At 52.2% G+C, this 24,069-nt stretch overlaps 1 protein-coding gene across 2 annotated transcripts in view; it reads right to left on the reverse strand.

Moving 5' to 3' along the window:
- Window positions 1-24,069, reverse strand: part of LOC147116199 (axonemal central pair apparatus protein HYDIN-like) — a 120,672-nt gene that overhangs the window by 81,415 nt on the left and 15,188 nt on the right. Inside the window, exon 3 of one of the 2 annotated variants that reach the window (XM_085990924.1) lies at window positions 6,604-6,667. The gene's annotated coding sequence lies outside the window, so the exon portion shown is untranslated. Of the gene's footprint in view, window positions 1-6,603; window positions 6,951-24,069 lie in introns of those variants that run through there. The other variant, XM_085990923.1, reaches the window with a different exon arrangement.

Genomic DNA, 24,069 nt, shown 5'->3' on the forward strand with positions numbered 1-24,069 from the left:
CCCCCTCCCAGGTCTTTCATAACCTTGCACTCCCTAATACTCATACACCACATGACCACTCCCCCAACCCACCACATGATCACCACTACCACCATTGCCAAAGCTCCAAGATTCTGACCTCCCCAATACTACCACGATCCAGGACATCTCCCCTGATCGAACACCATAACAATGTTCCTGGCACTGCCAAAACCGAGAATCGCCATCCCACCATGGTCCACCCAAACACACTACTACTCTCAGGCTTCAACCTCCCCACCTGCCACTACTCCCACATCCAAGGATCCCCTTTCTCAATGTTCACAGACTGCAACACCCCTCTGCTCCTTGCACCCCTCAACACCATGGGGGCAAAATTGGGTCGTGCCCCCTTTGGGGCGCTAACTTCGCCGCCCCCGCGCCCAAAATTCACTGGTAGCACCCCAAGAGGGTGGCGGGGCACTACTGGAAGCATTCCGCCTCCATCTTGAGGCGAGTGAATATCGCGGCGCTACGTGCCGCAGTACTGCAGGCCTTCCTCCCCAGCTGGGCCACCAGTGACCGAAGTGCTGGCAAAAGAGCCTGGCACTCAAGAAAAGTGCCAGGCTCACTGAGCGTAGCTGGCACCCCGCGGGGGGCTGCACAGGATGCCAGGGACAGCAACGGGGGCAGGTGCTGGCAGGCGGCCAGCAACAAAAATGGCCGCCCGGCACCTCCCCTTTAATTTGCACTGTCCTGGCCGCAGATAGGCTCCCTTCACCCTGTCAGACATAGCGTCCGGAGTAAGTCAGGGGGCGCTACCGAAGATCGCGGAGGCGTTGCGCCACGGGGCGCTAACGGTTAGCGCCGCCGCTACTCTCCTGCTGAATTTCGCAGGAGGTGTTGTGTATGTGTACCTTTAAGAGAATAACTGGTCTCAGGCTGCAGTACCGGCAGTGACCACCCCTGTATAAAAAGGCACTAGCAGCCTTCTGTAGTTTCAGTTCCCGATTGTCTCCATTCAGTAAAGACTTGTTAAACCAACTCCTGCATTCCGTGTCTCCATTAACACACGGATTTAATACTGGCGACGAGTAAGAAACGAACTTACCTGCAACTCGGCAGCACATCAGACGACGTTATTGACGGTCGAAGCCAGAAGAGAGAAAAATAAAAAAAATAATCCACAGAAACTCGAGAAACGGGCGTCGACCGTGGGCAACCGCCCTCCAAATCATCGACTTGAAAAGTGCAGGAGAGACTGTCGAGAGCCAGGCTTGGTCTCCAGTCTGTGGTTTCCCAGCCAATCGGGCTGGTGGCAGGTAGTGCACTGATCCTTCCTGGGCTGCGGCAGGCTAGAGCTCGATCGGGTGGCTCTGCAACGGGGCCGGGCAGCGAGTCGGAAAGCAAAGAGAGAGAGAGAGGGTGGAGCACACAGGGCGCGGCTGGTGCTTCGCAGCCGGGCAGCGTTCGGACCTAAGAAGAAGAAGGAGGGAAGTGTCCCAGAGGGTCCGCTCCACGACGGGAATGGTTAAAAATAAAAATACCGCGGAGAGCGGCGTTGACAGCAGCGGCGGGAAAGCGTGGCAGGCGCCATCTTAACTCGGCGGGGAAGAAGGAAAAGCGCGGGAGGCGCCATTTTGTTAAATCGGGGACAAGGCAAAGCGCGGGAGGCGCCATCTTAGATTTTCAAGATGCCAAAGACTGGTGATATCACTGCCTTTGATAATGCAATAGAAGACTGGACCACGTATGTGGAAAGAGTCGAGGTATATTGCGAGGCAAACGAAATAGCCGAGGAGAAAAAGGCATCGATATTGCTGAATTGAATGGGCGCAAGAACGTATGGCCTATTGCGGGACCTGATTACTCCAGCCAAACCGAAGGCGAAGAGTTTTAACGGAATTGTTGCTATCCTACAGGAACACCCAAATCCTACACCGCTGCTGATAGCAGAAAGATTTAAATTCCACAGGAGAAATCAGCATAAAAATGAGAGCAATGCTGATTACCTTACGGAACTACGCAAGCTATCAAAGCACTGCCAGTTCGGAGCAGGACTGGCAGATACCCTACGGGACAAATTTGTCTGTGGACTCCTGAGTGAAGGAACCTAGAAGAGGTTACTCTCAGAGAAAGAGCTGACGCTAGATAAGGCTTTCAGCGTGGCAGTATCGTACGAAGCAGCAGCAAGGGGAGCTGCGGAAATACAACAAAAGCCACACGAATACGGCACCCACGAAATGACACGGGGATTTGCAAAATGTTATCGCTGCGGCAGAACAAACCATGACCAGAAGGACTGCTGGTCCAAGGACAAAATATGCAGGCAATGCGGAAAGATGGGACACATTGCACGAGTTTGCAGGTCTGGGAAGAAGACCAACGACAACAAAAAGGCTACTAAGGAACAGTACAGGAAAGTACAAAAGATGACGGACAGTAGTTCCGAAGACCAGATGAGCGATAGTGAATCCGGGAACAAGAGACTAAGTTGTCTCAAACTTCACAACGTAATCGCAAAAGAGGATCACCGAACCATTTGGGTCACCCTCACGATAGCAGGGTCCCAAGTCAAAATGGAATTGGATACAGGATCAGCTCTAACCGTCATGAATCGACGAGACTACGAGCGGCTATTCTCACACATACCCTTGAGAGAGACATCCATTGTCTTGAGGACGTATACGGGGCAAAAAGTATACCCCAGAGGAAAAATAAGGGTGCCTGTCGAATACAACGGCAAGAAAATACGGAAATTGTATCTCTACATTCTGCAAGATGGTGGACCACCGTTATTGGGACGTGAATGGATCAGAAAGATAAGTTTAGACTGGCACTCCATTCAGGCACCGACGGTGGCTGGTAAAAAGTATGACGACGTCACTCCTGGACGATTGTCAACAATCTTAGCTGACGCCAAAGAGGTATTTCAACAAGAACTGGGCACTCTTAAAGGCGTAACCGCCTCGATAAAAATAGAGAATGCAACTCCCAAGTTTTTCAAAGCAAGACCGGTACCATATGCAATTCGCCCAGCCGTCGAGGCAGAGCTGGAGAATCTGGAGAATGCAGGCGTGTTGTCTAAGGTAGACTGGAGCGAGTGGGCGACACCCATCGTTCCTGTCATGAAGAAAACGTTAAACAATAAGTCTGAGGAGCCAAGGAAGGTTCGCATCTGTGGGGACTTCAAGGTGATGGTGAACCCAGTCCTTCACACAGTACAATATCCTCTTCCAAGGATAGAAGACATCTTCGCCTCACTATCTAGAGGGAAGCGTTTTACAAAAATTGACCTGGCACAAGCATATTTGCAGATGGAGGTTGAAGAATCCTCTAGGAAGTATCTCACGATAAACACTCACAAAGGTCTTTACCAGTATCATCGATTGGTATTCGGAGTAGCATCAGCTTCGGCGATATGGCAAAGAGCGATGGAACAAGTCCTGCAAGGGATTCCGGGGACTCAGTGTTACTTGGACGACATCCTTGTGACAGGTGAAGATGACAGTGAACACCTTAACAACCTAGAACAGGTGCTCACTAGACTACGGGAACATGGGCTACGAGCCAACCGCCCCAAGTGCGAGTTTTTTAAGAAACAGACATCGTATTGTGGCCACGTGATTGATGAAGAGGGGTTACATAAGTCCCCTGACAAAGTTGAAGCGGTTGTTAAGGCCCCAGCGCCTGAAAATGTGTCGCAACTGAGGTCATTCCTCGGATTGGTGAATTACTACCGTAAGTTTTTACCGAATTTGTCCACAATTCTGCACCCACTGAACGCCCTACTACGAACGGGAGTAGCATGGAAATGGAGCAATGACTGTAAGCGGGCCTTTCAGAAGAGTAAGGACTTAATCACTTCAAGAGAAGTATTGGCTCACTACAACCCATCACTACCAATATGACTGGCGTGTGATGTGTCTCCCTACGGCATTGGGGCGGTACTGTCACATAAATTCCTTGATGGTTTAGAGAGGCCGATAGCTTTTGCGTCACGCTCGTTAACTTCAGCCGAGTGTAACTACGCCCAGATTGACAGAGAGGCCCTCAGCCTAGTGTGGGGGGTGAAGAAGTTCAATCACTACCTGCACGGTCAAAAATTTACTCTAATAACTGATCATCAACCTCTTGTCTCCATTTTCAACCCTCAGAAGGGCGTACCGATAATGACAGCATAACGGCTACAGAGGTGGTCCCTTTTCCTAGGGGCACACCAATATGACATTGAGTACGAAGGAACTAAACAGCATGGAAATGCTGATGGATTGTCGCGCCTACCGTTGCCGACAGTGGAAGAAGAACTTGCAGTGGATCCAGTGGAGATATTCCACTCGACCATAGTCGAATGTCTCCCTGTTACGAATGCAAACATAGAAAAGGAAACACGAAATGACCCGACACTCTCCTGGGTCTATGATTTAACGGTGAAGGGATGGCCAGCACATGGCGAACCACTGCTGCCAGCATTCTCGCCGAGAAGAGAACAGCTGTCAGTGTGCAGTGGAACCTTGAATTGTGGATCCAGAGTGGTAATTCCAACCAAACTAAAGGATAGAGTGCTCAATGAGCTTCATGAGGGCCATCTGGGAGGGGTAAAAATGAAGAACTTGGTAGAGCGTTTGTGTGGTGGCCGGGAATCAATAGAGAAATCGAAGAGATGACCAAGAGCTGTACAGGATGCCAGAAAGTCCAAAACGCCCCACCACAAGCCCCTCTACATCCATGGGAGTGGCCCTCATCTCCATGGCAAAGGGTGCACATTGATTTTGCTGGTCCCTTCATGGACTCGATGTTTTTAATTGCGGTGGATGCACATTCAAAGTGGCCAGAGGTAATAAAAATGTCCTCAACCACCACAGAAAAAACTATTACAGCCTTACGAACCATATTCGCCAGGAATGGGCTGCCTGAATAGATTTGCTCTGACAATGGACCACAGTTTGTGTCTGAAGAGTTCCGGAGGTTCTTAAAGAACAATGGTGTTAAGCATTACACATCTGCCCCATATCATCCAGCCACTAATGGATTGGCCGAGAGGTTTGTTCAAACATTCAAGAAGGCTATCAAGGCAATGTGTAATGAAGATATACCCCTACAACACAAGGTGGACAACTTCTTGTTTGCCTACCGGAATGCGACACATGCGGTTACCAACCAAACGCCTGCCATGATGTTCTTCAATCGAAGACTACGATGCCGCTTGGATTTGGTTAAGCCGAACATCAGAAGAGATGTGGAGAACAGGCAGTTTCAGAATCTAAATGAAAGACCGACCAGGAGTTTTAAGATAGGTCAACCAGTTTTGGCCCGGGACTACCGCACAGAGAAATGGCAGCCAGGAACGATTTGTACACGGCAAGGACCTCTAATGTATACCGTGGACGTTGGAGAGAGCATTGTAAGACGCCATGCTGACCAGATTCTAGAGTCACGGGAAAACGTCAACTCCACACCACGATCTGATACACCTGGCGATGAAACCGACGTACCAATTGCATCTACCGCAGAATCGGTGATATTGGAAGCAGACGAACCAAACAACGACATTGATCCCGACTCAACCTTGCCAGAAGAACCTGATACCCCAAAGAGGCGTTATCCAGACAGAATCAGGAAGCCTCCTCAAAGACTGAACTTATAATTGATTAACCTCAACCAATGTATCTAGCAACCGTAATTGTGATTGTAATTAGTTATCATTTAGTTGTTAAATGAATGTTATGTACTGTTTATCTAAAAGGGGAGGAATTGTTGTGTATGTGTACCTTTAAGAGAATAACTGGTCTCAGACTGCAGTACCGGCAGTGACCACCCCTGTATAAAAAGGCGCTCGCAGCCTTCTGTAGTTTCAGTTCCCGATTGTCTCCATTCAGTAAAGACTTGTTAAACCAACTCCTGCATTCCGTGTCTCCATTAACACACGGATTTAATAGGAGGCGTTAGCGGCTCCGTGCCCTGGCGCTAGTTGATTTGCGCCCCGTTAGCGGGAGGCGCAAATCAACCAAATTTTCCCCCCCCATATGTCCACCCCTCCTCAACAGTACTACTTCACACAGTTACTGCAACACTTCCAAAATGAAGCTAGTCACTTCTTCCATTACAGGTTTATTTCTTGGATATTTATACATTTTCCTTTCCCAATAAAAAGCTGGTAGTTTCAGAAGTAAAATGGAAACAAAGTATAAATAATTAGGACCCGCATACCTCAGTGTGCCTCTCCTGTCCTTGTCTCTTTTAAAGAGCAGACTGCCCTGCTCGCTTGGTGTCAGCGCTGACCCCTATTCTCACCCTTTTTATAAAACCTTGCAGTCTGTCTCTGGTCCAGTTCAGGGTCTCCAGTTTTAGCACTCACTGCTCTCTCAGGCGGACACAAAAGATCCCATGGCACTATTTCAAAGAAGAGCAGAGGAGTTCTCCCCAGAGTCCTGGCCAATATTTATCCCTCAACCAAATCACTAAAACAGATTACCTGGTCATTATCACATTGCTGTTTGTGGGAGCTTGCTGTGCACAAATTGGCTGTTGTGTTTCCTACATCACAACAGTGCCTGCACTTCAAAATTGACTGTAAAGCGCTTTGGGACGGTCTGAGGATGTGAAAGGCGCTGTAGAAATGCAAGTCTTTCTTTTATTTCTTACCTGTTCACTGTGACTGATGCACCCAGTGCAGAAATTCCCTTTTCTATTTGCCCACAGCCGGCCCCTATAAAGTAAGAAACAACAACAATAATACATCGGGGAACTGGTCATTTATCATGTGGGGTTACAAGCGGGCCGGGGGTCACCGTCAGGCCCAGGCCCCACCGGCCTTCTGGTGACAGTCACACCCTCGAAAGTCAGGAGATTAAATAAACTCGGGTGGGAAGTTATGCCACGGCCTATTTCACTTATTTTGCGGGTTTTTAGCGCTCCTCCGGTCGGCTTTGCCCCGCAGTTCGGCAGCAGCCGCTGTTACCCGTCGCCATAGCAACGCCGCGCCGCTTGGAATCCGGCGCCTCCACTCGCCAACATCAGGCTGTTCCATTGGCCGGCTGAGGCTTCGTGCCATCCCCACCCCAACCGTCACCACGGCAACGCAGCAAGACACAGAGTTTGTGGCTCAGGACAAGTACAGACTGGGCCGTGGCTTTTTAATGCAGACTGGGCCCTGGCTGCCTGGCCTTTCAGTGCAGACTGGGCCCTGGCTGCCTGGCCTTTCAGTGCAGACTGGGCCCTGGCTGCCTGGCCTTTCAGTGCAGACTGGGCCCTGGCTGCCTGGCCTTTCAGTGCAGACTGGGCCCTGGCTGCCTGGCCTTTCAGTGCAGACTGGGCCCTGGCTGCCTGGCCTTTCAGTGCAGACTGGGCCCTGGATGCCTGGCCTTTCAGTGTGTAGTGTCCGAGTATAAATAATACACGGACTGCAGGAGAACAATAATAACAGGTATTTACTGAACAGAGGGGACTCTTTTTTTGTTTGGACCCAAAAAAAAACAATTGAACTGTAAATAAACAAAAGTTCAACTAAAACTTAACAAATCAAATTAAAATTTGGTTTTCCGGGTTGATGATGCACTCCAGTCCCCGCGGCGCCCACCGGTCGCGGAAATACTCAAGCGCACCGGCGGACACCGCGTGCTCCATCTCCAGGGCCACCCGGGCGCAAACATCGCCGCGGAAGAGAGGCAGGCAATCCGGCTGGACGACCCCCTCGACCGCCCACTGCCTGGACCAATTGATGGCTCTTTTAGCCAGGCCCAGGAGCAGGCCCACAAGGAGGTCCTCCAACCTGTCCGCTCCCCTCCGCACCGGGTGACCGTAGATCAAGAGCGTGGGACTGAAGTGCAACCAAAAATCGAGGAGCAGCCCCTTCAAGTAGTGAAAGAGGGGCTGCAACCGCTCACACTCCATATAAACGTGAAACACGGACTCCTCCAGGCCGCAAAAAATGCAGGTGGCCTGGGAGTCCGTGAACCTACTTAAAACCTTATTGCACGGGACCGCTCCGTGCAACATCCTCCAGGCCAAGTCCCCGATGGAACAAGGGAGGACTCCCGCATAGAGAGCCCTCCATTGGGGACCTCCGCCACCGCCAGTCGGCAAGACGCCACGCCAAGGCGTGTCCGGACGGTAGACGAAGATGGCAAAGTGGAGAGTGTGCAGGAGCAGCCCGTACAGGAAACCCCTCCGCGCGGAATGAAAAGGCATGCAGGGTATTTCCTCGAGACGGCTCAAGTTGTGAGGCGCCGGTTCCCGAGGGGAGTTTCGGGGCCAGGCGCCGGAGGAATTCCGTCCGAACGGGGGTAAGCTCGGGCGGGATTGCCCCACGTGCTTGAGCCGCCTCGATACACCTAGTGGAGTTGGGGCCCAGTGCCGCTTTCACCGATTCGATGGCTTCGACCGCGAGCCGGACGTTGGCCCAGGACAGGCGCCGCGCCAGCTCCTCCGGCGCCATCCAGCCCGCTCCTCCGCCATCGAGCAGGTCCCCAACTCTGGTCACCTTGCCAGGCACAGCCCTGCCCTCTGCCAGCCGCCCGAACCCGCGTTCGTGGAGGTGCGGATTTCTGAGCAGCGGCTCCCGAAAGAGAGCCGCCGCTCCTGACGGGGGAGAGCTCCGCCTGGAAGCGACGTAGTTCCAAACCCATAGTAGTTCCTGGTAGAAGACAGGCAGCTCCCGCAGGCCGGCACGCCTGCTGCCCACTTTCGCAAACAGGAGCTGCGTGTCGTAATTGAGGCCGTGCAGCTGGCGGAAGAAAAACGTCGCCAGCGCACACCATCTCGGAGGATTCTCGACGTACAGGTATCTCTGCAGCGTCTGAAGACGGAAAGTCGCAGCCTGGGTGCGAAGGCACACCAGCGCCTGACCGCCCTGCCTAAGCGGAAGACACAGAACCGCGGCAGAGACCCAGTGCTTCCTTTTGTCCCAGAAGAAGTCGATGAGCTTCTTCTGCATCTTGGCGACAAACGCAGGGGGAGGGATCAAAGTGACCAACTGGCACCACAACATGGCGGCCACCAGCTGGTTTATGACCAGCGCTCAACCCCTGTAGGACAACACTCGGAGCAGTCCTGTCCAGCGTCCTAGGCGAGCGGTGACTTTGGCCTCCAGCTCTTGCCAGTTCGCCGGCCAGGCGTCCTCGGCAGGGCTAAGGTAGACTCCCAAATAGAGGAGGTGCGTGGTGCTCCAGGCAAAAGGCCTGAACTCCTCCGGCAGGGAGTCCACCCGCCACTGACCCACCAGGAGTCCGGAACATTTCTCCCAGTTGATCTTGGCGGAGGATGCGTCCGAGTAAATCTGCTGGCATTCCCGCATCCTCTGCAAGTCAGCGGGATCCATGACCCTGAGGAGCACGTCATCGGCGTAAGCCGAGAGGACCACCTCCACGCCCGGCCCTTGCAGAGCCAGTCCCGTCAACCTCTTCCGCAAGAGGCGCAGGAATGGCTCCACGCAAACGGCGTATAACTGACCGGACATGGGGCATCCCTGACGCACCCACCTCCCGAAGCAAAGGGGCGCCATCAAGGACCCGTTAACTTTAATCAGACACTCCGCGGCAGCGTACAGAAGTCGTATCCGGGCGACGAAATGCGTCCTGAACCCGAATGCGCGCAGAGTCCCGAAGAGATACTCGTGATCCACCCTGTCGAACGCCTTCTCCTGATCCAGGGAAAGGAAGGCAACCGACAGACCAGCCCTCTGGGAGTGGTGGACCAGGTCCTGGACCAGATGGATGTTATCGTGGATGGTCCGGCCCGGGACCGTGTAGGACTGGTCGGGGTGGATCATGTGGGCCAGCACGGTGCCAAGGCGAGCAGACATGGCCCTGGCAAAGATTTTATAGTCCGTGCTGAGGAGGGAGACCGGGCGCCAGTTCTTAAGGAGGCGGAGATCGCCCTTCTTAGGCAGCAGGACAATGACCGCCCTGCGCCAAGAGAGGGGCATCTCCCCGGTCGCCAAACTTTCCCCCAGGACCCGCGCGTAGTTGCCCCCCAAGACGTCCCAGAACATCCTGTGGAACTCCACGGTCAGCCCGTCCAGCCCCAGGGACTTTCCCCTAGAGAGCTGGCGGAGGGCGCCGGTCAGCTCCGCCAGGCTTAGCGGAGCGTCCAATTTTTCGGCGCCCTCCGGGCCGACCTTCGGCAGGTCCTCCCACAAAACTCTGCGCGCATCCTCGCTGGATGGATCCGGAGAGAACAGAGCCCCGTAGTAGGCGCGGGTCTCTGCGCTGATTCCCTCCAGATCTGAGACCAGAGATCCATCGTCGGCCAGCAGCCCCAAGAGCTGCTTACGGACCCCTCGTCTTTTTTCCAGCGAGTAGAAGAAGGGGGAGCCGCGGTCCAGGTCCCGCAGGAGCTGGATCCGCGACCTCACGTACGCGCCTCGGGACCCGATGAGCTGCAGGTCCTTCAGCGCGCCCTTCTTCTCTTCGTACACCATCTGCAGGGCCGGGTTCTCGACGACCTGACCGAGACGGGACTCCAGGTCGAGCACCTCCTTCTCCAACCGCCCGACCCGGGCCTCCCGCCTCTTGGTCGACCCCTTCGCGTACTCCTGACAGAAGAGATGGATGTGAGCCTTGTCCACATCCCACCATAGCCTCAAGGAGGGGAAGCCCCCCCGCTTCCTTCTCCAGTCGGCCCAGAACCGACGAAACGAATCCCGGAACCGCGCGTCCTCCAGCAGCAGGTTGTTAAAATGCCAGTACGCGGACCTTCCCTGCGCGTGCAGCGGAGCGAGCTCCGCCCACACCAGGTGGTGGTCCGTGCACGGCACCGGCCGCATGGAAGCCGCCGGAACGCAGGAGACGTACGCCCAGGAAATGTAAAGGCGGTCAATTCTGGACCTACCTCCCCCAGACATCACGCTAGTGAAGGCGCTGGAGTCAGGATGGAGATTTTGCCAGACGTCCACCAAGTCGAAGGACCCGACCAGGTCCCTCAACTTCTCCATCGCCGTCGGGCTTCGCGGGGGACCCGAACGGTCCCTCGCCTCGAGGGTGCAGTTAAAATCCCCCCCCGAGGATGACGTACTCGCCCACGTCGACGGAGCCCAAAAGAGCGGACACTTCTTCGAAGAAGTGCACTTGCTGCGCACCGGTCTGAGGGGCGTACACGTTCACTAGATGGAGCGGCACGCCCCCCAGGCAAACAGTGACCTGGAGCAAGCGGCCCGGCACGTGCTCCTTGACCCCCAAGATCTCCGGCTGAAAATGCGGGGCCAGCAAGATAGCCACCCCGCTGGAATTGTTGGAGAGGTGACTCATGTTGACCCCTCCTTGCCACTCCAGGAGCCACGTGGCTTCGTCTCCCGGAACGGTGTGGGTTTCTTGCAGGAAGCACACCGCATACTTCCCGTCCCGAAGGACAGAGAAGTTATTGAATCTACGGCGCGCCTCCCTGCTGCCGTTGATGTTGAGGCTGGCTATGGTTATCTTCATGTCAGAAGCATAGTGCAACCTCTACCTACACCTAACGGGGGGAGGAAGCGCAGCCGCTGGTCAGCTGCCACTTCCTCAGCAGCCCAGTGAGAAACGTTCTGAGCCGACACAGCTCGAGCGGGTTCACACCCTCGTCCGCGCCCATGATCTTAACGGCGGCGCGGACGGACACGATGAGCAGGGCCAGCTCCGACCACCTGTCGAGGGCCAGCCGGACCTTATTGCGCCGACCCAGGCACGTGGCCATAAAATCCCGGAGTTCCCTTGCGGGAATGAAGGGAGACTCGGCAAGGGGCATGAGGTCATCCATCACCTCGTCGGCGCTGGAGTCCAAATCGTCCTCCGTGCCCATCACCAAGTCCCCATCCTCCTCCAGGGGGTCGTCACCAGCGGCCGACCCGTCCGCCACGCAGTGCGCAGCGAATGGCTCGGCCGCACCAGCCAGCCCCGCCTCCGCCCGGATCCCACCCCCAGGATCGGTGGCAGAGGATTCCTCCCTGGGCTCCTCTGGGGTGCTGGGCCAGAAGACGGTGGCAGTTCAGAGCCCCCCTCCGCCCCAGACGCCAGAACGACCGGAGAAACTGGGGAGAGAACAATTCCCAGCTCCTCCAGTACGTCCAGCACCAGAGACGCAGCCAGGGGGCCATCCTCCTCCCCGCCACCAACCTCCGACCCAGCGGATGGGGTGTTTTGAATTAAAACCTCTACCAGGTCGAGCAGCCCCTGGGAGATGTCCGGGTCGCATTGGGCGAGCTCATTATCCTCGAGCTCGCCCGACCCAGACCCCAGGCCACCCGACCCGGCGAGGGGTAACGGCACCAAAAGAATGTCAATTTCTGCCGCGGGTTGTTCCGCGACCCCCCCCATGGGCAGGGTCTCGTCCCCAGCCCCGGGAGGTATGCGCCAGACAGACACATCTGCCTCAGCCTCCCGAGGGACAGCCGACCCCTGCCGATCGCTGGTGATGACGACAGCGGTGGGGGGGGGGCGCAGTACCCGCGGCGGGCGATGACTCCCCCTGCTCGGAGGGACCTTCCTCCTCCCGGTCCTCCTCCTCTTCCAGGGGGTCGCGCCTTCTTTTTAGCACGGATGGAGCGAGGGAGGCCTCCATGTCTGCAGAGGCCTCCTCCTCTGCTCCCTCTGGCTGAGCAGGTTTGTCGGGTTCCTCGGGCCCGAGCCCGGCCGCAAGTATTGGCGTTACCGCTGCAGCAGTTGCGGCCACAGGCTCGGGCACGAGGCCCCTCCCGCTCGCGTCTGCCCCGATTAACTCCGCGAGGAGCGCGGGTGTAAGGGGCGCAAGGGGCAAGGGCTGGCCATCCACGTGGGGACCCGCCCTAAGGTGTTTATTTTTTCACCGCGCCTTCTTTCCGGCCGGACACGCTCCCTCCCCCCCGCCGGAGGCCTTGGTGGCATCGGCCCCCGACGTCGACGCGCATCAGACGTTCCCGACGCGCGGGCAGATCCAGGGGGAGGAGCGGCGGCGGCGCCAGCCTCGGCCGCACGAGATGATCTGGCGGCCTTGGAGGCGGGGCAGTTTTTCCTGATGTGCCCCACCTCCTTGTAGGCGTTGCACCGCACACCGTCCGACATCCAGAAGACGCGATAGGCGGTCCCCTCGTGGTGGACGATGAACACCCCGTCGGTGTCCTCCTCCCGCGCCAGCTGGATAAACAGCTGGCGCCGGAAGGAGAAGACATGGCGAAGGCTGGCCTCCCAGAAGCCGAGCGGGATGGGTGTGATCCCCGACCTCACCTCCCCAAGTTGGCGTAAATGGGGAAGGAGGAGCTCACCAGGAACATAGGGCGGGACGTTAGAAACGACGATCCTCTGCGCGGTGGCCTCGAGAGGATCCACCGGCAGGAAGGTCCCGCCCACGGTGAGCCCCTTGGCGATGGCCAGGGACACCGCCTGCTCCGACCCCAGGAAGAACACAGCCTTCCCATACATTTTTGAGGCCGCGACGATGGCTGAGGGGCCGACAACCCCAGCCATGGCTTTAACGCAGGCCTCAATGGTCATAGTGGGGTGAGTGTAGCTCTTCACCCCAAGCTTTTTTGTTATAAGTTTAAAGGGTGACGGGGCAGCAGAGGTAGCGGGAGCAGCTGTGGCTGTGGCTGCCACTCCCGCATAAGTCCTGGCTGGCCCCGCCACCGGCGAAGATGCAGTCACCATTATGGGGTGTTTTTATAAGGGCTACACTCACCCCAAGTCACAGGCCTGAAAGTGTTAATGGCCTCAGGTATTTTTTTTTGGTCCTCTATTGAGCAGAGGGAGCTATTTAAATTGAAGGCAGACCTCTCCCCCTTATTGATTGTAATTGGGAGAGGGGCCTTCTCCCCTCTGCTCAATGGGCAATTAATAAATAAAAATGAAATGAGGTGCCTCAGAGAGAAAGGCAGAGAAAGACAAAGAGAGAGAGAGAGGGGGGGTGGGAAGGAGGGAGGCCGCAAAGGCAGGGTCGCCACTCAGGATGGTGGGTGGGTGGGTGTCAGCAGGGGTGCACTCTCTGATGAAAAATTAAAGTCTTTGAAGGTGGTCTTCTAGCAGGGGGAGAAGATGTCTTCACCTGGGAAAGCTGGAGATGCCCCAGGCTCAGTCCCACACCAGGTCTTAACGATGTACAATTGGGCTGTTCACCTAGGCAGCTCCAGCTATCCCAGGTCAGGCAATAGGAAGGGGTGCTTAATTAGTGGTGTGTGTGGCCTAGTGTTTTACAAGAGACACACACACACACACCCCTTGATGATCCGGCCCTTTTTTCTTCTTTTCTCCCCCCACCTAAAATACAAAGTCTTTGGGAGAGTGCACCAAATAACACCCACCTGAAAGATGATGTTGTTCTTCCCTCCTTCCAAACAGTTGGTGGTGTGTTGGTTGTTTCTCTCCCCTCTCTCCTGGAATGGAGGCCAATTTGGGGAGGCAGTAATGGGAAAGGCCTCTCCCCTGGTTGGTGTTGTTGCTGGCCTCCTCTCTCCTTCTCCTCCTCTGTCCTCTCTCTCCAGGCACCTCAGTTGATGTTATGATGGTGGAGTTGGTGGTCGTGGTGGTTCAGCGTTCTCCTCCTCTTCCTGGTCAGGGGATCACCACTTTAGTCCACTCTCCTAGTCTGGCTGTTCCTTCTGCTTACAGCCAGCAATGCTGTGAATGAGGTACTGAACAGAGGGTCACTTAAGACTGAAATACAGAAGCCTGCTATGGCTTTATATACAGGGTGGTCACTGCCGGTACTGCAGTATAGAATCAGTTCTTCTCTTAAAGGTACATACACAACACAGTGCAGACTGGGCCCTGGCTGTCTTGCCTTTCAATGCAGACTGGGCCCTGGATGCTTGGCCTTTCAATGCAGACTGGGCCCTGGCTGCCTGGCCTTTCAGTGCAGACTGGGCTCTGGCTGCCTGGCCATTCAGTGATGACTGGGCCCTGGCTGCCTGGCCATTCAGTGCAGACTGGGCCCTGGCTGCCTGGCCATTCAGTGCAGACTGGGCCCTGGCTGCCTGGCCATTCAGTGCAGACTGGATGCTGGCTGCCTGGCCTTTCAGTGCAGACTGGATGCTGGCTGCCTGGCCTTTCAGTGCAGACTGAGCCCAGGCTGCTTGGCCTGTCAGCGCAGACTGGGCCCTGGCTGCTTGGTTTTTCAGTGCAGACTGGGCTCTGGCTGATTGGCCTTTCAGTGCACACTGGGCTCTGGTTGCTTGGCCTTTCAGTGCAGACTGGGCCCTGGCTGCTTGGCCTTTCAGTGCAGATTGGGCTCTGGCTGCTTGGCCTTTCAGTGCAGACTGGGCCCTGGCTGCTTGGCCTTTCAGTGCAGACTGGGCTCTGGCTGCTTGGCCTTTCAGTGCAGACTGGGCCCTGGCTGCTTGGCCTTTTGTGATGAAATATTCATCATCATCACTGCCTGTGACTGAGATCAGTTTCAGTGCCATTTCCCTTCCCCCAGACCTCATTGTATTGTGTACTGGAATGTGCTGTATTGTATACTGGAATGTGCTGGAATGTGCTGTGTGTAGGGCTCCGCCCATACCTGGCCCCGTTTGTAGGCTGGCTCAGTCTGGCCTCAGCCTCCAGAAGGAAGACATCTCTCTCGCTTACGTGTTACGTTCTAAGTTAATAAAATCCTTGTTTTGTTCTGCTAACTTCGAGTCTCGGAATTATTGAGGCACATCACCTTTCAGTGCAGAATGGGCTCTGGCTGCCTGGCCTTTCAGTGCAGACTGGGCTCTGGCTGCTTGACCTTTCAGTGCAGACTGGGCCCTGGCTGCCTGGCCTTTCAGTGCAGACTGGGCCCTGGCTGCTTGACCTTTCAGTGCAGACTGGGCCCTGGCTGCCTGGCCTTTCAGTGCAGACTGGGCCCTGGCTGCCTGGCCTTTCAGTGCCTGAGGCTTGGGCTCTGGGTGGAAAGGAAACGCGGCGCCCTGTTCGTGCATCAAGCCTGCCCTGTGGCTTTGGGCCTCTGCCTGGAGTTCAACACCTGCCAACTCTTGCTCCTTTTGGAATTAGTGTTGCCAACTCTGCTTGGACATATTCCTGGGCGTTTCAGCACATGACCTCCTGCCTCCAACAGCCTTGTTTCCCCCCCACCGCAAAATTGGTCGCCCGACAAGTCAATTCCCACAGAGCACTGCCTTCCCAATGGGAAAGTGCACAGACTCTTCAACAACAACAACAACTTATATTTATATAGCACCTTTAACATAGTAAAACGTCCCAAGGCGGTTCACAAGAGTGCTGTAAGACAAAAAATTTGACACCAAGCCACATAAGGAGAAATTAGGGCAGCTTGGTCAAAGAGGTAGGTTTCAAGGAGTGTCTTAAAGGAGGAATAGCTAGGCAGAGAGGCTTAGGCAGGGAATTCCAGAGCTTGGGGCCTAGGCAACAGAAGGCACAGCCACCAATGGTTGAGCGATTATAATCAGGCATCCTCAAGAGGGCATAATTAGAGGAGCGCAGATATCTCGGGGGAGGGGGGGAGGCGTTGTGGGGCTTAAGGAGATTACAGAGATAGGGAGGGGCAAGGCCCTGGAGGGATTTGAAAACAAGGATGAGAATTTTGAAATCGAGGTGTTGCTTAACCGGGAGCCAATGTAGGTCAGCAAGCACAGGGGTGATGGATGAACGGAACTTGGTGCGAGTTAGGATTCAGGCAGCCGAATTTTGGATGACCTCAAGTTTACATAGAGTAGAACATGGGAGGCCAGCCAATAGTGCATTGGAACAGTCAAGTCTAGAGGTAACAAAGGCATGGATGAGCATTTTGGCAGCAGATGAGCTGAGGCAGGGGCGAAGACGGGCGATGTTACGGAGGTGGAAATAGGCAGTCCTAGTTATGCCATGGATATGTGGTCGGAAGCTCATTTCAGGGTCAAATATGACACCAAGGTTGCGAACAGTGTGGTTCAGCCTCAGACAGATGTTAGGGAGAGCAATGGAGTTAGTAGCTAGGGAACGGAGTTTGTGACAGGGACCGAAAACAGTGGCATCGGTTTTCCCAATATTTAATTGGAGAAAATTTCTGCTCGTCCAGAACTGGATGTCAGACACGCAGTCTGACAATTTGGAGACCGTGGAGGGGTCGAGATAAGTGGTGGTGAGGTAGAGCTGGGTGTCGTCAGCGTACATGTGGAAACTGATGCTGTGTTTTCGGATGATGTCGCCAAGGGGCAGCATGTAGATGAGAAATAGGAGGGGGCCAAGGATAGATCCTTAGGGGACACCAGAGGTAACGATGCAGGAGCGGGAAGAGAAGCTATTGTAGGTGATTCACTGGCTACGATTAGGTAGACAAGAATGGAACCAGGCGAATGCAGTCCCACCCAGCTGGACAACGGTGGAGAGATGTCATTTGTGACTTTGATGAAAGCCATTTCGGTACTGTGGCAAGGGCGGAAACCTGATTGGAGGGATTCAAACATGGAGTTGCGGGAAAGATGGGCATGGATTTGGGAGGCAACAACACGGTCAAGGACTTTGGAGAGGAAAGGGAGGTTGGAGATGACTCAATCAGATGATTCTTCACTGCTTTTTTCCCCCCATGTCCAATATTTTTATAACTAGTAAAAAAAGTGTTCAAATAATGTTTTTATAGCACTATTTTCTGTTGCCCCTATGATCTTTCTCCTGGGTTGCTGATAGCAGTGTTTGGAGATTAATATTTAAGTCTTGGAGACTCATTCTGGAGGGTTGACAACCCTATTTGGAATGAGTCTCACTTTTTCCAAGGGCCGACTACCCTCCTGCATCTTCCTGGAGTCTCCAGTAATTAAAGATTAATCACCTGAACACTGATGCAAGCAACTTGAGAAAAATCATGAGAGAATTACAAAAAAATTGTGGGTTTTTTTCATTTTCTGAGAATACTTAAATTTATTAATTATTAAAATATTGCAAATGGGGACAACAAACTGACTTGGCTGGGCAGTTGGAGGCAGGAGGTTATGTGTTGAAATCTCCAGGAATAGATCCAACCAGAGTTGGAAACCCAATTTAGACATGTGTCTTACTTTGATGTACCTCGCTCAATAATGAACATAGCTCCATGTGTTTCAATAGCTTTGTGACCTGTCTCGCTTTTTTTTGATCATAAATCTCAACTTCCAGCAGTTCCCTGATCACAGCAGCTTTGGGGCTCTGATGTTTTCTCAGCTAGCACGGTAATTAAAATTCATCAAAGACCTTAATGACTAATGCTTTCACATTATAAGATGCAGAAATAATTGGGAGGGGGAGAAAACACTTCTATTTTTAAAGCAAGACTTTTGAAGGTGGATTTTCTGCATTTGCAGTAAATCATGGACAAACAATTTTCCATCCATTGAAATCAATGTTTTGGAAGACATACCTGTGGTTTTCCAGTTGGTGCTCAAGGCGGATTAGGATTCTACTTTGGTGTCGTTTACATAGAAACCATAGAATGTTATGACACAGAAGGAAACCATTTGGCTCATCTTTGAAACAGCTATCCAATTAGTTCCACTCCTGTGCTCGTAATAATAGTACCACAAATACTTCCCCTTCAAGTATTTATCTAATTCACCTTTGAAAATTTTTACTGAATCTGCTTCCACCGCCCTTTCAGGCAGTACATTCCAGATCACAACAACTCACTGCGTAAAAAAAAATTTCCCCTCATCTCGCTTCTGGTTCTTTTGTCAATTGCCTTAAATCTGTGTCCTCTGGTTACTGACCTTCCTGCCAGTGGAAACAGTTTTTCCTTATTTACTCTATCAAAACCCTTCATGATTTTGATCACCTCTATTTAATCTCCCCTTAACCTTCTCTGCTCTAAGGAGAACAACCCCAGCCTTTCCAGTCTCGCCACATAACTGAAGTCCCTTATCCTTGGTACCATTCTAGTAAATCTCCTCTGCACCCTCTCTAAGGCATTGGCATCTTTCTTAAAGTGTGGTGTCCAGAATTGAACACAAACTCCAGCCGGGGCCTAACTAAGGATTTATAAAGGTTTAGCATAACTTCCTTGCGTTTGTGCTCTGCGCCTTTGTTTATAAAGCCAAGGAGCCTGTATGCTTTTTTAACAGCCTTCTCAACTTGTCCTGCCACTTTCAAAGATTTGTGTACATACACCCCCAGGTCTCTCTGTTCCTGCACCCCCTATAAAATTGTATCATTTAAAAATGTTAGTACATCTTAAAAATTTTACGATAGTCCATTTAAATGGATTGTCCATTGCAAACCTGGACAGGTAGAAAACCTTTACTCATATCCTCAATTATATTTACCTTATATATTTCAAGAATCTAAGAAAGTACAGAATAAAAGGTACTTTGACTCATCAAGCCTATTTCTTTCACATCCCACGTACAATCTGCATTATCATAGACTCTACCCAACAAATGTGATCTTCTGAGGAGGAAGAAAGGGAAAGGATATTATAATCATTCTTCCTGAGTGACGTCTGTTTTATTTTATTTTTAATACAGTTGCTGTAACACACTGCTAACCCAGCCAGTCACACCTTTCTCCACCATGTGCAAAAAAAGAGATGCCACTAGTCATCATATCACATGCTACATAGAAAAAAGATTCAGACTGAGGTGAGTGAGAACATACAGCACAGAAAGATAGTAACAGGAGGAGGCCATTCAGCCCCTCCAGTCTGTTCCGCCATTCTATTCGATCATGGTTGCTCTGTACCACAACTCCATTTAGTCACCTCTTTTCCATATCCCTTGACACCCTAACCTAACAAAAATCTATCGATTTCAGCCTTGAATTTTTCAATTGACCCAGCAGCCACAGCTTTTTGGTGAAAAGAATGCTTCCTGATTTCACTCCCAACTGGCCTAGCTCTAATTTTAAGATTATGCCCCCTTATTCTGGATTCCCCCAACCAGAGAAAATAGTTTCTTTGTATCTACCCTATCAGATCTCTTCATCATTTTAAATACCTAGATTGGATCACCCCTCATCCTTCTAGGGAATACAACCAAATGTATCTGGTGAATCTACGCTGCCCCTTCTCCAAGGCCAATATATCTTTCCTGAGGTGTGGTGCCCAAAACTGAACGCTGGGTGTTGTGTATGTGCCTTTAAGGGAATAACTGGTCTCAGACTGCAGTACCAGCAGTGACCACCCCTGTATAAAAGGCCCTAGCAGGCTTCTGTAGTTTCAGTTTCCAGGTTGCCTCCATTCAGTAAAGACTTGTTATAATCAACTCCTGCAGTCCGTGTCTCTATTATACACGGACATAATACTGGCGACGAGTAAGAAACGAACTTACCTGCAACTCGATGCACCTCAGACGACGTTATTGAAGGTCGAAGCCAGAAAGAAAAAAAATTATAATCCGAAGAAACTCGAGAAACGGGCGTTGACTGTGGGCAACCGCCCTCCAAATCATCGAATTGAAAAGTGCAGGAGAGACTGTCGAGAGCCAGGCTTGGTCTCTAGTCTGTGGTTTCCCAGCGAATCGGGCTGGTGGCAGGAGGTGCACTGATCCTTCCTGGGCTGCGGCGGGCTAGAGCTTGATCGGGTGGCTCTGCAACGGGGCCGGGCAGCGAGTTGGGAAGCAAAGAGAGAGAGAGAGGGTGGAGCACACAGGGCGCGGCTGGTGCTTCGCAGCCGGGCAGCGTTCGGACCTAAGAAGTGGGAGGGAAGTGTCCCAGAGGGTCCGCTCCACGATGGGAATGGTTCTTCAATTAACGGAGCAAATATTGAAGCACGATAGAAAAATAAAAATACCGCGGAGAGCGGCGTTGGCAGCAGCGGCGGGAAAGCGCGGGAGGCGCCATCTTAACTCGGCGGGGAAGAAGGAAAAGCGTGGGAGGCGCCATTTTGATCCATCGGGGACGAAGGCAAAGCGCGGGAGGCGCCATCTTAGATTTTCAAGATGCCAAAGACTGGCGATATCACTGCCTTCGATAATGCAATAGAAGACTGGACCACGTATGTGGAAAGAGTCGAGGTATATTGCGAGGCAAACGAAATAGCCGATGAGAAAAAGGCATCGGTATTGCTAAATTTAATGGGCGCAAGAACGTACGGCCTATTGCGGGACCTGATTACTCCAGCCAAACCGAAGGCGAAGAGTTTTAACGAAATTGTTGCTATCCTACAGGAACACCTAAATCCTACACTGCTGCTGATAGCAGAAAGATTTAAATTCCACAGGAGAAATCAGCATAAAAATGAGAGCAATGCTGATTACCTTACGGAACTACGCAAGCTATCAAAGCACTGCCAGTTCGGAGCAGGACTGGCAGATACCTTACGGGACAAATTTGTCTGTGGACTCCTGAGTGAAGGAACCCAGAAGAGGTTACTCTCAGAGAAAGAGCTGACGCTAGATAAGGCTTTCAGCGTGGCAGTATCGTACGAAGCAGCAGCAAGGGAAGCTGTGGAAATACAACAAAAGCCACAGGAATACGGAACCCACGAAATGACACGGGGATTTGCAAAATGTTATCGCTGCGGCAGAACAAACCATGACCAGAAGGACTGCAGGTCCAAGGACAAAATATGCAGGCAATGCGGAAAGATGGGACACATTGCATGAGTTTGCAGGTCTGGGAAGAAGACCAACGACAACAAAAAGGCTACTAAGGAACCGTACAGGAAAGTACAAAAGATGACGGACAGTAGTTCCGAAGACCAGATGAGCGATAGTGAATCCAGGAACAAGAGACTAAGCTGTCTCAAACTTCACAACGTAATCACAAAAGAGGATCACCGAACCATTTGGGTCACCCTCACGATAGCAGGGTCCCAAGTCAAAATGGAATTGGATACAGGATCAGCTCTAACCGTCATGAATCGACGAGACTACGAGCGGCTATTCTCACACATACCCTTGAGAGAGACATCCATTGTCTTGAGGACGTATACGGGGCAAAAAGTATACCCCAGAGGAAAAATAAGGGTGCCTGTCGAATACAACGGCAAGAAAATACGGAAATTGTATCTCTACATTCTGCAAGATGGTGGACCACCGTTATTGGGACGTGAATGGATCAGAAAGATAAGTTTAGACTGGCACTCCATTCAGGCACTGACGGTGGCTGGTAAAAAGGATGACGACGTCACTCCTGGACGATTGTCAACAATCTTAGCTGACGCCAAAGAGATATTTCAACAAGAACTGGGCACTCTTAAAGGCGTAACCGCCTCGATAAAAATAGAGGGGAATGCAATTCCCAAGTTTTTCAAAGCAAGACCGGTACCATATGCAATTCACCCAGCCGTCGAGGCAGAGCTGGAGAATCTGGAGAAGGCAGGCGTGTTATCTAAGGTAGACTGGAGCGAGTGGGCGACACCCATCGTTCCTGTCATGAAGAAAACGTTAAACAATAAGTCTGAGGAGCCAAGGAAGGTTTGCATCTGTGGGGACTTCAAGGTGACGGTGAACCCAGTCCTTCACACAGTACAATATCCTCTTCCAAGGATAGAAGATATCTTCGCCCCACTATCTGGAGGGAAGCTTTTTACAAAAATTGACCTAGCACAAGCATATTTGCAGATGGAGGTTGAAGAATCCTCTAGGAAGTATCTCACGATAAACACTCACAAAGGTCTTTACCAGTATAATCGACTGGTATTCGGAGTAGCATCAGCTCCGGCGATATGGCAAAGAGCGATGGAACAAGTCCTGCAAGGGATTCCGGGTCTCAGTGTTACTTGGACGACATCCTAGTGACAGGTGAAGATGACAGTGAACACCTTGCCAACCTAGAGCAGGTGCTCACTAGACTACGTGAACATGGGCTACGAGCCAATCGCCCTAAGTGCGAGTTTTTTAAGAAACAGATATCGTATTGTGGCCACGTGATTGATGAAGAGGGGTTGCATAAGTCCCCTGACAAAATTGAAGCGGTAGTTAAGGCTCCAGCACCTGAAAATGTGTCGCAACTGAGGTCATTCCTCGGATTGGTGAATTACTACCATAAGTTTTTGCCGAATTTGTCCACAATTCTGCATCCACTGAACGCCCTACTACGAACGGGAGTAGCATGGAAATGGAGCGATGAATGTAAGCGGGCCTTTCAGAAGAGTAAGGACCTAATCACTTCAAGAGAAGTATTGGCTCACTACAACCCATCACTACCGATAAGACTGGCGTGTGATGCGTCTCCCTACGGTGTTGGGGCGGTACTGTCACATAAATTCCTTGATGGTTCAGAGAGGCCGATAGCTTTTGCGTCACGCTCGTTAACTTCAGCCGAGCGTAACTACGCCCAGATTGACAGAGAGGCCCTCAGCCTGGTGTGGGGGGTGAAGAAGTTCAATCACTACCTGCACGGTCAGAAATTTACTCTAATAACTGATCATCAACCTCTTGTCTCAATTTTCAACCCTCAGAAGGGCGTACCGATAATGACGGCACAACGGCTACAGAGGTGGTCCCTTTTCCTAGGGGCACACCAATATGACATCGAGTACAAAGGAACTAAACAGCATGGGAATGCTGATGGATTGTCGCGCCTACCGTTGCCGATGGTGGAAGAAGAACTGGCAGTGGATCCAGTGGAGTTATTCCACTCGACTATAGTCGAATGTCTCCCTGTGACGAATGCAAACATAGAAAAGGAAACACGAAATGACCCGACACTCTCCTGGGTCTATGACTTAACGGTGAAGGGATGGCCAGCACATGGTGAACCACTGCTGCCAGCATTCTCGCCGAGAAGAGAACAGCTGTCAGTGTGCAGAGGAACCTTGATGTGTGGATCCAGAGTAGTAATTCCACCCAAATTGAAGGATAGAGTGCTCAATGAGCTTCATGAGGGTCATCTGGGAGGGGTAAAAATGAAGAACTTAGCCAGAGCGTTTGTGTGGTGGCCGGGAATCGATAGAGAAATTGAAGAGATGACCAAGAGCTGTACAGGATGCCAGAAGGTCCAAAACGCCCCACCACAAGCCCCGCTACATCCATGGGAGTGGCCCTCATCTCCATGGCAAAGTGTGCACATTGATTTTGCTGGTCCCTTTATGGACTCGATGTTTTTAATTGCGGTGGATGCACATTCAAAGTGGCCAGAGGTAACAAAAATGTCCTCAACCACCACAGAAAAAACTATCACAGTCTTACGAACCATATTCACCAGGAATGGGCTGCCTGAACAGATTTGCTCTGACAATGGGCCACAGTTTGTGTCTGAAGAGTTCCAGAGGTTCTTAAAGAACAATGGTGTTAAGCATTACACATCCGCCCCATATCATCCAGCCACTAATGGATTGGCC

The sequence above is a fragment of the Somniosus microcephalus genome, chromosome 6 (assembly GCF_052327205.1).
Source record: "Somniosus microcephalus isolate GS21.2 chromosome 6, FLI_Smic_1.0, whole genome shotgun sequence".
Lineage (NCBI taxonomy): Eukaryota > Metazoa > Chordata > Chondrichthyes > Squaliformes > Somniosidae > Somniosus > Somniosus microcephalus.